At 49.1% G+C, this 14,342-nt stretch overlaps 1 protein-coding gene across 3 annotated transcripts in view; it reads left to right on the top strand.

Moving 5' to 3' along the window:
- Window positions 1-14,342, top strand: part of FBXW11 (F-box and WD repeat domain containing 11) — a 455,869-nt gene that overhangs the window by 150,035 nt on the left and 291,492 nt on the right. The window lies entirely within an intron of this gene.

The following is a 14,342-nucleotide window of genomic DNA, read 5'->3' on the forward strand; positions in this document are numbered from 1 at the left end:
TCTAGTAAAGAAAGTATTTATTAGGTTTTTTTTATTTTCAGTGAGATCTGCTGGCAACAGACTCACTGCTACGAGGGACTTAGGGGAGAGAAGCGAACCTACCTGCTTGCAGCTAGCTTGGGCTTCTAGGCTACTGGACACCATTAGCTCCAGAGGGATCGAACACAGGCCCAGCTTCGGTCGTCCGGTCCCGGAGCCGTGCCGCCGTCCCCCTTGCAGAGCCAGAAGCAAGAAGAACGTCCTGGAAATCGGCGGCTGAAGACTCCGGTCTTCATTAAGGTAGCGCACAGCACTGCAGCTGTGCGCCATTGCTCCCTATGCACACCACATACTCCGGTCACTGATGGGTGCAGGGCGCTGGGAAGGGGGGGCGCCCTGGGCTGCAATTAGAGTACCTTACATTGGCAAACAGCACATAATATAGTCTAATAAACTATATATGTGCAAAAATCCCCTGCCATAATATTAATATGAGTGCGGGAGAAGCCCGCCGAGAAAGGGGCGGGGCTATCTCCCTCAGCACACTGGCGCCATTTCCTCTTCACAGCTCCGCTGGAAGACAGCTCCCCAGGCTCTACCCTGCAGTTTCCAGGCTCAAAGGGTAAAAAAGAGGGGGGGCACTAAATTTAGGCGCAAACTGTATTTGTATAGCTGCTATAGGGAAAATCACTTTGTGTTAGTGTAAATCCCTGATTATATAGCGCTGTGGTGTGTGCTGGCATACTCACTCTCTCTCTGTCTCCCCAAAGGACTTTGTGGGGTCCTGTCCTCAGTCAGAGCATTCCCTGTGTGTGTGCGGTGTGTCGGTACGGCTGTGTCGACATGTTTGATGAGGCTTATGTGGAGGCGGAGCAGGTGCCGATAAATGTGATGTCACCCCCTGCGAGGTCGACACCAGAGTGGATGGATATGTGGAAGGTTTTACACGACAGTGTCAACTCCTTACATAAAAGGTTCGATGACATAACCGCTGTGGGACAGCCGGCTTCTCAGCCAGTGCCTGCCCAGGCGTCTCAAAGGCCATCAGGGGCTCAAAAACGCCCGCTACTTCAGATGGCAGACACAGATGTCGACACGGAGTCTGAATCCAGTGTCGACGAGGACGAGACTAATGTACATTCCACTAGGGCCATCCGTTGCATGATTACGGCAATGAAAAATGTGTTGCACATTTCTGACATTAACCCAGGTACCACTAAAAAGGGTATTATGTTTGGGGAGAAAAAGCAACCAGTGGTTTTTCCCCCATCAGATGAGTTGAATGAAGTGTGTGAAGAAGCGTGGGCTTCCCCCGATAAGAAACCAGTGATTTCTAAAAAGTTACTGATGGCGTACCCTTTCCCGCCAGAGGACAGGTTACGTTAGGAGACATCCTCGAGGGTGGATAAAGCGCTCACACGCTTGTCAAAAAAGGTGGCACTGCCGTCTCAGGATACGGCCGCCTTAAAGGAGCCTGCGGATAGAAAGCAGGAGGCTATCCTGAAGTCTTTATATACACACTCAGGTACTATACTGAGACCTGCTATTGCTTCAGCATGGATGTGCAGTGCTGCAGCAGCGTGGTCTGATTCCCTGTCTGATAACATTGATTCCCTTGACAGGGACACTATATTGCTAACCATAGAGCATATTAAAGACGTAGTCTTATATATGAGAGATGCACAGAGGGATATTTGCCGGCTGGCATCTAGAATTAATGCAATGTCCATTTCTGCCAGGAGAGTATTATGGACTCGGCAGTGGACAGGTGATGCGGATTCTAAAAGGCACATGGAGGTTTTGCCTTGGTGAGGAATTGTTTGGGGATGGTCTCTCGGACCTCGTTTCCACAGCAACAGCTGGGAAGTCGACATTTTTACCTCAGGTTCCCTCACAGCCTAAGAAAGCACCGTATTATCAGGTACAGTCCTTTCGGCCCCAGAAAGGCAAGCGGGTTAAAGGCGCGTCCTTTCTGCCCAGAGGCAGGGGTAGAGGGAAAAAGCTGCACCATACAGCCAGTTCCCAAGAACATAAATCCTCCCCTGCTTCCACTAAATCCACCGCACGACGCTGGGGCTCCACTGGTGGAGCCAGGTGCGGTGGGGGCCCGTCTCCGGAACTTCAGCGACCGGTGGGTTTGCTCACAGGTGGATCCCTGGGTTCTACAAGTGGTATCTCAGGGATACAAGCTGGAATTCGAGACGTCTCCCCCTCGCCGTTACCTCAAATCAGCCTTGCCGGCTACTCCCCAGGACAGGGAGGTAGTGCTGGCGGCAATTCACAAGCTGTACCTCCAGCAGGTGATAATAAAAGTTCCCCTCCTTCAACAGGGACGGGGTTACTATTCCACAATGTTTGTTGTACCGAAACCAGACGGTTCGGTGAGACCCATTCTAAATTTGAAATCCTTGAACACTTATATAAGGAAGTTCAAGTTCAAAATGGAATCGCTCAGGGCGGTTATTGCAAGCCTGGAAGAGGGGGATTACATGGTATCACTGGACATCAAGGATGCTTACCTACATGTCCCCATTTACCCACCTCACCAGGTGTACCTCCGTTTTGTGGTATTCCAGACGTTGCCGTTTGGTCTGTCTTTACCAAAGTAATGGCCGAAATGATGATACTCCTTCGAAAGAAGGGAGTTATAATTATCCCATACTTGGACGATCTCCTTATAAAGGCGAGGTCCAGGGAGCAGTTGTTGGTCGGAGTAGCACTATCTCAGGAAGTGCTACAACAGCACGGCTGGATTCTGAATATTCCAAAGTCGCAGCTGGTTCCTACGACGCGTCTGCTGTTCCTGGGTATGGTTCTGGACACAGAACAGAAGAAGGTGTTTCTCCCAGAGGAGAAGGCCAAGGAGTTGTCATCTCTGGTCAGAGACCTCCTGAAACCAAAACAGGTGTCGGTGCATCACTGCACGCGAGTCCTGGGAAAGATGGTAGCTTCTTACGAGGCAATTCCATTCGGCAGGTTCCATGCAAGGATCTTTCAGTGGGATCTGTTAGACAAGTGGTCCGGATCGCATCTTCAGATGCATCGGCTGATCACCCTGTCCCCGAGGGCCAGGGTGTCTCTGCTGTGGTGGCTGCAGAGTGCTCATCTTCTCGAGGGCCGCAGATTCGGCATACAGGACTGGGTCCTGGTGACCACGGATGCAAGCCTCCGAGGTTGGGGGGCAGTCACTCAGGGAAGAAACTTCCAAGGACAATGGTCGAGTCAGGAGGCTTCCCTACACATAAATATTCTGGAACTAAGGGCCATTTACAATGCCCTAAGTCAGGCAAGACCCCTGCTTCAAAACCAGCCGGTGCTGATTCAGTCAGACAACATCACGGCGGTCGCCCATGTAAACCGACAGGGCGGCACAAGAAGCAGGATGGCGATGGCAGAAGCCACAAGGATTCTCCGATGGGCGGAAAATCACGTGATAGCACTGTCAGCAGTGTTTATTCCGGGAGTGGACAACTAGGAAGCAGACTTCCTCAGCAGGCACGACCTCCACCCGGGAGAGTGGGGACTTCATCCAGAAGTCTTCCAGCTGATTGTAAATCGTTGGGAAAGGCCACAGGTGGACATGATGGCGTCCCGCCTCAACAAAAAGCTAAAAAGATATTGCACCAGGTCAAGGGACCCTCAGGCGATAGCTGTGGACGCTCTAGTGACACCGTGGGTGTACCAGTCGGTTTATGTGTTCCCTCCTCTTCCTCTCATACCAAAGGTGCTGAGGATAATAAGAAAGAGAGGAGTAAGAACTATACTCATCGTTCCGGATTGGCCAAGAAGGACTTGGTACCCGGAACTACAAGAAATGATCTCAGATGACCTTTTGGCCTCTGCCTCTCAGACAGGACCTGCTACAGCAGGGGCCCTGTCTGTTCCAAGACTTACCGCGGCTGCGTTTGACGGCATGGCGGTTGAACGCCGGATCCTGATGGAAAAGGGCATTCCGGTTGAAGTCATTCCTATGCTGATAAAAGCTAGGAAGGATGTGACCGCAAACCATTATCACCGCATATGGCGAAAATATGTTGCTTGGTGTGAGGCTATGAAGGCCCCCACAGAAGAATTTCAGCTGGGTCGATTTCTGCACTTCCTACAGTCAGGAGTGACTATGGGCCTAAAATTGGGATCCATTAAAGTCCAGATTTCGGCCCTGTCTATTTTCTCTTAAAAAGAACTGGCTTCACTGCCTGAAGTTCAGACGTTTGTTAAGGGAGTGCTGCATATTCAGCCCCCTTTTGTGCCCCCAGTGGCACCTTGGGATCTCAACGTTGTGTTGGAATTAAAATATCTCACGTGGAAAGTGGTCATGCTTTTGGCCTTGGCTTCGGCTAGGCGGGTGTCCGAATTGGCGGCTTTGTCCTGTAAAAGCCCCTATCTGATCTTTCATATGGACAGAGCAGAATTGAGGACTGGTCCCCAATTTCTCCATAAGGTGGTATCAGCGTTTCATGTGAACCAACCTATTGTGGTGCCTGCGGCTACTCGGGACTTGGAGGCTTCCAAGTTGCTGGACGTAGTCCGGGCCCTGAAAATCTATGTTTCCAGGACGGCTAGAGTCAGAAAGACTGACTCGCTGTTTATCCTGCATGCACCCAACAAGCTGGGTGCTCCTGCTTCTAAGCAGACTAATGCTCGCTGGATCTGCTCCACGATTCAACTTGCACTTTCTGCGGCTGGACTGCCGCATCCTAAATCAGTAAAAGCCATTCCACGAGGAAGGTGGGCTCTTTTTGGGCGGCTGCCCGAGGGGTCTCGGCTTTACAACTTTGCCGAGCGGCTACCTGGTCATGATCAAAAACGTTTGCAAAATTCTACAAGTTTGATACCCTGGCCGAGGAGGACCTTGAGTTTGCTCATTCGGTGCTGCAGAGTCATCCGCACTCTCCTGCCCGTTTGGGAGCTTTGGTATAATCCCCATGGTCCTTACGGAGTTCCCAGCATCCACTAGGACGTCAGAGAAAAAAGGAATTTACTCACCGGTAATTCTATTTCTCGTAGTCCGTAGTGGATGCTGGGCGCCCGTCCCAAGTGCGGATTGTCTGCAATACTTGTATATAGTTATTGCTTAACTAAAGGGTTATTGTTATGAGCCATCTGTTCAGTGAGGCTCAGTTGTTATTCATACTGTTAACTGGGTATAGTTATCACGAGTTGTACGGTGTGATTGGTGTGGCTGTGGTATGAGTCTTACCCGGGATTCCAAATCCTTTCCTTGTAGTGTCAGCTCTTCCGGGCACAGTTTCCCTAACTGAGGTCTGGAGGAGGGGCATAGAGGGAGGAGCCAGTGCACACCAGTAGTCCTAATTCTTTCTTAGAGTGCCCAGTCTCCTGCGGAGCCAGTCTATTCCCCATGGTCCTTACGGAGTTCCCAGCATCAACTACGGACTACGAGAAATAGAATTACCGGTGAGTAAATTCTTATTTTTTGTGGGGTAGAGGGAACTTTCCATATTATAGCATAAGCATAGGTAGGGAGAAATATTGCATTTATTCATGACTTAACCCTTTCTTATTTTCACTCAATTACTCTTACGCCAGAAATGTACATCTTAGTAAAGCTTGTGACCGATACAGATGGTTCCAGTGCTTGCAGTAATCAAGAGGAGTGTGCCATCAACCGATTGTAGCGGATGTAGATCTACACCAGGGGTGGGCAATTATTTCAGCTGGGGGGCCGCTTAACACTTCCAGTGAATGTTCGATGGCCACACACATGGGCGGGGACTAATATGAATGACAAATATTTGTAGGAGTAAGTCCTGGGCTGCGCAGAGACTGCACAAAGTAGATTTTTGCAGCTCTGCGTACACTTACGATCGTACACTTGCACGGGTGAATTTACATTCCCCCTGGGGGTGGCGACTACCCGAACGCAGGACAGCAAAATTTGCAGCACAGTGATCAGGTCTGAATCAGCTTCTTAGTCAGCAGTTGCTGAAAAATAAGACCCGTTATAGGGCCCAATTCTGACCCGGTCGCAGCTGTGTATTTTCGCACAGCAGATGATCGGGTCTGAACTGCGCATGCATTGCAGTGCGCAGGCACGTCGGTCCGCCGCGCTGGGGAGCGTCGGGCAGTGATGGGATGGTGCGAACAAAGCGATCGTACAGGCGATCGCAAGGTGATTGACAGAAAGAGGCCGTTTGTGGGTGGTAACTGACCGGTTTAGAGGAGTGCACGGAAAAATGCAGGAGAGACCAGGCGTTTGGAGGGAGGGTTTCTGACGTCAGCTCCGGCCCCGATCATCCCACTGGAAGAGTAAGTCCTGGGCTGCGCAGAGACTGCACAAACTTCTGTTTCTGCAGCTCTCCTGCACATGCGATTACCCTCCTCCCCCTGTAGGCGGTGACTACCTGATCGTAGCAGTGCAAAAATCACACCCTAGCGATCAGTTCTGAATTAGGCCCATAGTTTTTTATATATATATATATATATATATATATATATATATATATATATATATATATATATATATATATATATATATACACACACACACAAAGTGTAGTAATCCCGGCACTCCCTCTCCAAATGGCAATGTGCTGCAGTGCCCTCCTAGAGAAACAATGCTGATCCTCAATATAATGGATGGAGACAGGCGGCACTCAAGCAGACTCAGAGTGAAAAAAGCGGTCCGTTTATTGATCCAATATGGATCAATAAACGGACCGCTTTTTTCACTCTATTTGAGGCTGCTTGAGTGCCGCCTGTCTCCATCCATTATATATATATATATATATATATATATATATAACAATAAAAACATAGTATTATATACATATATATATATATATATACACACATATGTATATATATAACTGTAAAAACACACACACCATGTGTGTAGCCCCCTCAGCGATAGCGATGCGCGGCCCCGCACATCGCTATCGCTGCTGCTAGATTGCATGCAGGCCAATCTAGCGGGTCGCTCACTTCACCCGCTGGGTGAAGTGATCGCCCCCCCTCGTCTCCCCCCGCACGGTCAGCACAGATCGCGCTGTGCTGAGCGGCAGGAGAAATGTGTGCTGAGCGGTTCGCTCAGCACACATCTCTCCCAAATCGGCCCGTGGGTACTTGGCTTAAAAAACATATCCAGTAATAAAAAAAATAAAAATAAAAAACTGCTGAAAACAAACAAACAAACAGCATCCTGTGTAATGCTGTTATCAATCGTATTCACAGCTCCCCTCTCCCTTAAACCCATATAGTAGTCTCTACCCCCCTTCCCCCACCCCTGAACCCACATAGCAGTCAATACACCCCTTCCCCTGAACCTATACAGCAGTCTCTACCCCCCTCCTCTCCACTCTCCCTCCTCCTCCTCCTCTCCCCCCCCCCCCCCCCCCCCCCCCGTACCCATATAGCAGCTTTACCTTAGATGTGTTTTTTTCACTGTGGCAGATCTGCTGCCCAGATTATCCTTCCCTGCCAGATCCGCTGCCCGCTGCGCTGCGCAGAGCCGCTGCTGCTACCCGCTGCACTCTCCTGCCGTGGCTCCGCCCCTATGCCGCCCAGCGCCTGATGTCACAGAGGATATCCCGGTCAGCAGACCGGGTATTTCCTCAGCGGCGCTGCGTCTCGGAGCTTCGTAGCGCAATGACAAGCGGCTCAGCCGGGCCGCTTGTCATTGCACAGTGGTATGGGACAGCGGGCCAGGCAGAATCGGTTCGCGGGCCGCATCCGGCCCGCGGGCCGCATGTTGCCCACCCCTAATCTACACTCTGATGCAAGAAGTCCTAAGTAGGACTATGAATCATATCCCACACTTTGTTTATGCTAAACCCTAACCTCTACCACATACATTTTCCCTAACCTTGGGAAACACAGCCACTTGAATTACACTGAGGGGAATTCAGTTAGCCGCAATAACCCGTTTACAGGGGTTCAGGCAACTAAATGCAACTTAATACGTTTGAGCGCAAATCTTTTGTTACTCAATCAGCTGTGCAAATTAAACTGTGCTAACTCTCCATAGGATTTACTGCAGATTTGTCTTTGCAGCCCCTGAGCAGGTGAGAAGTTTGGGAAAATCCCAATTTTGAGGTTAAATTGTTGAGATTTGTATCCGAATCTCTGGGACACCCCCTAATGCTTAATTAGGCACTTTAAATGTTTTTGTTTAGCTTAATTTGGCAAATGACATGCCCTTTTTGGGGTCATATTCTGCAAAATACTGAATAATCGATTAAATTATGTGGTAGAGGTGTATGGGATTTTATTGATGGGATAATTGATTTCCCCAAACGTGAGAATTCAGTTAGTTGCAGTAATTTACCACAGGCTAATTGAAGCAGCGGGGCTATTCCGTTTTAAACCGTTGACAGGCCGCAGCCTGCAGTTAACCATGGATTTTTTCTTTTACGTCCCTGAGGATGCTGGGGTCCACATTAGTACCATGGGGTATAGATGGGTCCCCCAGGAGCCATTGGCACTTTAAGAGTTTGAGAGTGTGGGCTGGCTCCTCCCTCTATGCCCTTCCTACCAGACTCCGTTTAGAAAATTTGCCCGAAGGAGCTGGTCACAGCTAGGGAAGCTCTCCAGAATTTTCCTAGTAAAAAGTTTTGTTAGTGTTTTATTTTACAGGGTGGCTGCTGGTAACAGCCTTCCTGGAGCAAGGGACTGAGGGGGGGAGCAGTGTCCGCCCTGTGGGATCTGAGCCACTGTCTCCGCTGACTGGACACTGAGCACCAGAGGGGTCGGATCGCTCCCTGCCACAGGGGATCGCTCGCCCTAGCAGCATGTCGCCACCCCCTTATAGAGCTGAAGAAGTGGCGAGTGAGACACTGACCCCCCATAGTAAGCAGTGGGGCCGGTGTGAAGATGGCGGCAGCGGGGAGGGAGCGCAGTATTAACTGCGCTCCTGGGAAGGCTCAGCGGTACATGGTGCGGCGCTGTGAGGGGTGCCCTGGGCCAGCGCTTACCCCCTACACTGGTCCAGAAGCCTGTCTGGGTCCCCGGATCTCAGCCAGCACTAATTGCTCAGGCCAGTATAATCCAAGAAGAGCGTGAAGACAGTGCCATTAAGGGGGCGGAGTTTCTCCTCAGAGCGGACCCAGCAGCGTTTCAGTGCCATTTTCCTGCCTGCAGATCGCTGAGAAGGATAATCAGGTCCCTCCACAGCAACTCCAGCTATCTGTAAACGGTACCGTGGGATTGTAGAAGGGGGGGAGGCTGTAATACGACTGTGTCCTATTAAGGTGCACAGTCAGCACTGATAAGGGGTCTCCCTTTGGTAAAAGCGCTGTGTGTGGGTTGCCTCCATTCTGTCTCTCTTGCCATTCTTGGGGGGGAAAACCCCCAAACTCTGTCTGCCCTCGCCTGTGTGTGTGTGTGTGTGTGTGTGTGTAGAGTGTTTGGTGGTCAGCTTTAGCTATGTCCAAGGACACTGTGTCATATGCTGCAGAGGGCTTGTCCTCCCAGGATGATCCCATTCCATGTAATCAGGATAGCACTGGTTTAGCACAGATACCAGCAAGGGAGCCTGAGTGGTTTTCCTCTATCAAATCTTGGATTTCTCAGACTTCTGACATGGTTGCAAGTAATGAATCTGCAACCCAGGTATTACAGAACTCTATGGCAGTATGGCCGGTTTCTGGTACCTCAGGACGCTCCACTATCTACCCCCATAAGCGTGCGCTTGTGCATGTCACACAATACGACACGGATACCGATTCTGACACCGCAGACGGTGATGGGGATGTGTTGTGGTGGTCCGCAACTCTTGCTAAGGGGGTGTAATTGATGATAGAGGCTATCAGGGATGTGTTGAATATTAATGATACCACACCTGATAAGGTTGAGGAGGCCTTTTTCACTGAAAATAAAAAAGCCTTGCTAACCTTCCCTGCCTCAAAGGAATTTGAATGCTATATTTGAGAAAGCATGGGAAAACCCTGAGAGAAATTTGCAGATCCCTAAACGGGTACAGAGGAGGATAGGAAAAAATGGGAAAACCAGCCGATTGTTGACGCATCTGTGTCCAGACTCTCAAAGAAGGTGGTTTTACTTGTTCCAGGATCTACCGCCTTAAAGGAGCCGGCTGATTGAAAAATTGATAACACACTTAAATCAATGTACACTGCTTCAGGGGCCGTATTACGTCCCACTATTGCTAGTGCATGGATTGCAAAAGCTGTAGTAAAGTGGTCAGGCACCTTACTTGAGGATTTGGATACTATGAATAAGGATGATGTTGCATTATTTTTACGCAACATACATGATTCATGGATTCTACCATAAAACCTGCTGAAAGACCTGGGTTTCATTGCTGCAGGAATATCTTCCATGTCTGTTTCAGCTCGTCGGGGACTTTGGCTGCGCCAGTGATCGGCCGACGCGGATCTCTTTGGGGAAGCTCTAGACGCGTGGATATCAAGGGCTACAGCGGGTAAGTCTCCGTTTCTTCCCTCAGCAGCACCTGCTCCGAAGAAATCCTTCTCCATCTGCAACACAGTCTTTTCGGCCTAACAAGCCTAGAAAGGCCAGACCATCCAATACCTTCTTTAGGGGAGGTCGAGTTAAGTCCAAGAAACCTGCCGCTGCAGGTTCCCAGGAACAAAAGCTGCTTCAGGTACGCCAAAGTCCTCTGCATGACGGTGGACCCTGTGCGGCCTGGAGGTGGGGCCGGTGACCATACCCAGTCAGGTCTGGGTATGGTCCGGCCAAGATCCCTGGGTATTTGAAATTCCAGCCTGTATCCCTTGGATACAATATCTAAGTCTCCCTCATCGTTTTTTCAAATCAGGTTTACCAGCTCTGTTGGCAGACAGCACTGTATTACAAGAAGCTGTCCAAAAGCTGGTGGAGGCACAGTCATTGTGCCAGTTCCTCCTCCTGCGCAGGCCACAGGTTACTATTCGAACCTTTCCGTGGTACTGAAACCGGATGGTTCGGTCAGGCCCATTCTGAACTTAAAATCATTGAACCCCTTTCTAATGAAGTTCAAGATAGTCTCTCAGGGCGGTGATATCAGGTCTGGAAGAAGGGGAATTCCTGGTATCCCTGGATATCAAGGATGCGTACCTCCACATTCCGATATGGCTGCCTCATCAGGCTTATCTCCGTTTCGTATTACTGGACTGTCATTTCCAGTTCCAGGCCCTGCCATTCGGCCTCTCCACAGCACAGAGGGTGTTTACCAAGGTGATGGAAGAGTTGAACGCAAACAAGGGTTGAACATCATTCCATATCTGGACGATCTGCTGATAAATGCATCGTCCAAGAAAAAGCTGCTGCAGTCCATTGTTTTCACAACACGCCTCCTCGAGTCACCGTTGGATTCTGATCCTTCCAAAGTCACATTTGGAACCAACCCAGAGGTTGTTCTTTCTGGGAATGAATCTGGACACAGAAGTGCAGAAGGTGTTTCTTCCGCAGGAAAAGTCGTTGGTGGTAAAAACTATGGTCCGGGATGTCCTGAAGCCAGCCCGGGTGTCGGTTCATCAATGCATTCGCCTGTTGTGAAAGATGGTGGCCTCTTACGAGGCGCTCCAGTACGGGAGGTTCCACGCTCAGACCTTCCAACTGGATCTTCTGGACAAGTGGTCGGGATCTCATCTCCACAAGCACCAGAGAATTTGTCTGTCGCCGAAGGCTAGGATTTCGCTCCTCTGGTGGTTACAATTACCACACCTGGAGGGCCGCAGTTTTGGGATTCAGGATTGGGTCCTTCTAACCACGGATGCGAGCCTTCGGGGCTGGGGAGCAGTCATTCAAGGAGTAACTTTCCAAGGGCGGTGGTCAAATCTGGAATCCGGCCTGCCCATCAACATCCTGGTACTAAGAGCCGTCTACAACGGTCTTCTTCAGGCGGCCCCTCTTCTAAGAAATCGGGCCATTCAAGTGCAGTTGGACAATGTAACAGTGGCTTACATAAACCGACATGGCGGAACGAAGAGCAGAGCGGCAATGTCAGAGGTGACAAGAATACTCCTCTGGACAGAGAAGCACGCGTTGGCGCTGTTGGCCATCTTAATTCCAGGAGTAGACAACTGGGAAGCAGGCTTCCTCAGCAGACACGATCTCCATCCAGGGGACACTCTCTCAAACTCTTAAAGTGCCAATGGCTCCTGGTGGACCCGTCTATACCCCATGGTACTAATGTGGACCCCAGCATCCTCTACGGACTACGAGAAAAGGATTTACCGGTAGGTAATTAAAATCCTTTTTTTTCAGCTCTAAAAAAAATAGCTATTCAATGACCTCCTGTGTCCTAATAGCGCTGTGTGTATCGTCCTCCGCCTCGGTAACGCTCACTCCTACAATTTGTTGATGCACATCCTTGTAGTTTTAAGGCACTTGTAGCGGCAGGTAAGAATCCAATTCAGGGTCCCAAATAGGTAGCGTTAGACGCGTTTCTCCCCTACTAGAGCTTTTTCAAAGAAACTGCGAGGACATGTATCAACAAATTGTAGGAGTGAGCGTTACCGAGGCGGAGACGATACACACAGCACTATTAGGACGGGCGCTCATTCAGCTACAGGCACCTGTGGTGTGCCGGGTACCACTGCTGGATTCAACCTTCCAAGGTCTGAGGACACCTCTCTCCCTCCTCCTGCTACATTACCTTGCCGGAAATACACGTGTTAATCCCGTAGTGGAGGACCTCTATTTCTATTGTAAAGTTCTGCTTGACTGCATGAAATCAATATACAGGTAAAAATCCGAGGCACCTAATTTTACCACAAAAACCTGGGATAACTTATTGACTCGAGTATAAGCCTAGGGTGGGAAATGCAGCTCTAGCCGTACACAGCCCTCATAGTGCCAGATATGCCCTCATAGTGCCAGATATGCCCTCATAGTGCCAGATATGCCCCACAATGCCAGATATGCCCCACAATGCCAGATGTGCCCCACAATGCCAGATGTGCCCCACAATGCCAGATGTGCCCCACAATGCCAGATGTGCCCCACAATGCCAGATGTGCCCCACAATGCCAGATGTGCCCCACAATGCCAGATGTGCCCCACAATGCCAGATGTGCCCCACAATGCCAGATGTGCCCCACAATGCCAGATGTGCCCCACAATGCCAGATGTGCCCCACAATGCCAGATGTGCCCCACAATGCCAGATGTGCCCCACAATGCCAGATGTGCCCTCATGCTGCCAGATATGCCCTCATGCTTCCAGCTATGCCCCACAGTGCCAGATATGCCCTCATGCTGCCAGATATGCCCCACAGTGCCAGATATGCCCTCATGCTTCCTGCTATGCCCCACGGTGCCAGATATGCCCCACAGTGCCAGTTTGTTACTTACCCTCCGTCGCTCCCGCGCTGTCTTCTGAAGGGACACGGAGGGCACAGCGCACGTCTCTCCTGTGTCCCTCCTGCGTCTCCGGCGGCAGCGGCGTGTGTGTGTTAAAGGAAGTGCCGGTTCGTGCACTTCCTTTAACACACACACGCCGGAGAAGCAGGAGGGACACAGGAGAGCCGCGCGCTGTGCCCTCCGTGTCCCTCCTAAATACTCACTTGAGTATAAGCCGAAGTGGCTTTTTCAGCACAAAAAAAGGTGCTGAAAATGTCGGCTTATACTCGAGTATATACGGTAATCCATTTACACAACAACTGTGGCTACCAGTAAAGTCATATATGGACAGCTATATATATTTTTTACTTGTATATATATATTTTTTTTTTTTTTACTTTTTGATATATGGTCCACCTCTTAGCAATCAATAATTTAAGTGTATAGCACTGCTTTATGTCAGTGTATTGACTTTTTAAACTGGTGTATGACTAGTCATTATTGATTAAAATTATTTTATTATATAAGTGTGTGAGTCAAGTGAATCCAGACCCTACTGCTTCTTATAGTTTTACAGCGCAGGGGGAAAGTTTTGCTTTTTCATGTTGTGTACACCTTATTGATTCAGTTGATTTTAGTTTTGGCTTTCTACCACAATCCAAATACTTCACTCCTGCTATAACAGTGTATTGGTATTTTACTAAAAACAGTTTAATTATTGCTATAGCACCAGGCATTTGTTTTATGTTTTGTACCAAATGAATAATAATTTGTTATTATCTAAGTGTGTATGTATGTATGTATGTATGTATGTATGTATGTATGTGTGTGTGTGTATATATATATATATATACTGCTCAAAAAAATAAAGGGAACACTAAAATAACACATCCTAAATCTGAATGAATGAAATATTCTTATTAAATACTTTGTTCTTTACATAGTTGAATGTGCTGATAACAAAATCACACAAAAATTATCAATGGAAATCAAATTTATTAACCCATGGAGGTCTGGATTTGGAGTCACCCTCAAAATTAAAGTGGAAAAACACACTACAGGCTGATCCAACTTTGATGTAATGTCCTTAAAACAAGTCAAAAT

This window comes from Pseudophryne corroboree, chromosome 6 (assembly GCF_028390025.1).
Source record: "Pseudophryne corroboree isolate aPseCor3 chromosome 6, aPseCor3.hap2, whole genome shotgun sequence".
In the NCBI taxonomy this organism is placed as follows: Eukaryota; Metazoa; Chordata; class Amphibia; order Anura; family Myobatrachidae; genus Pseudophryne; species Pseudophryne corroboree.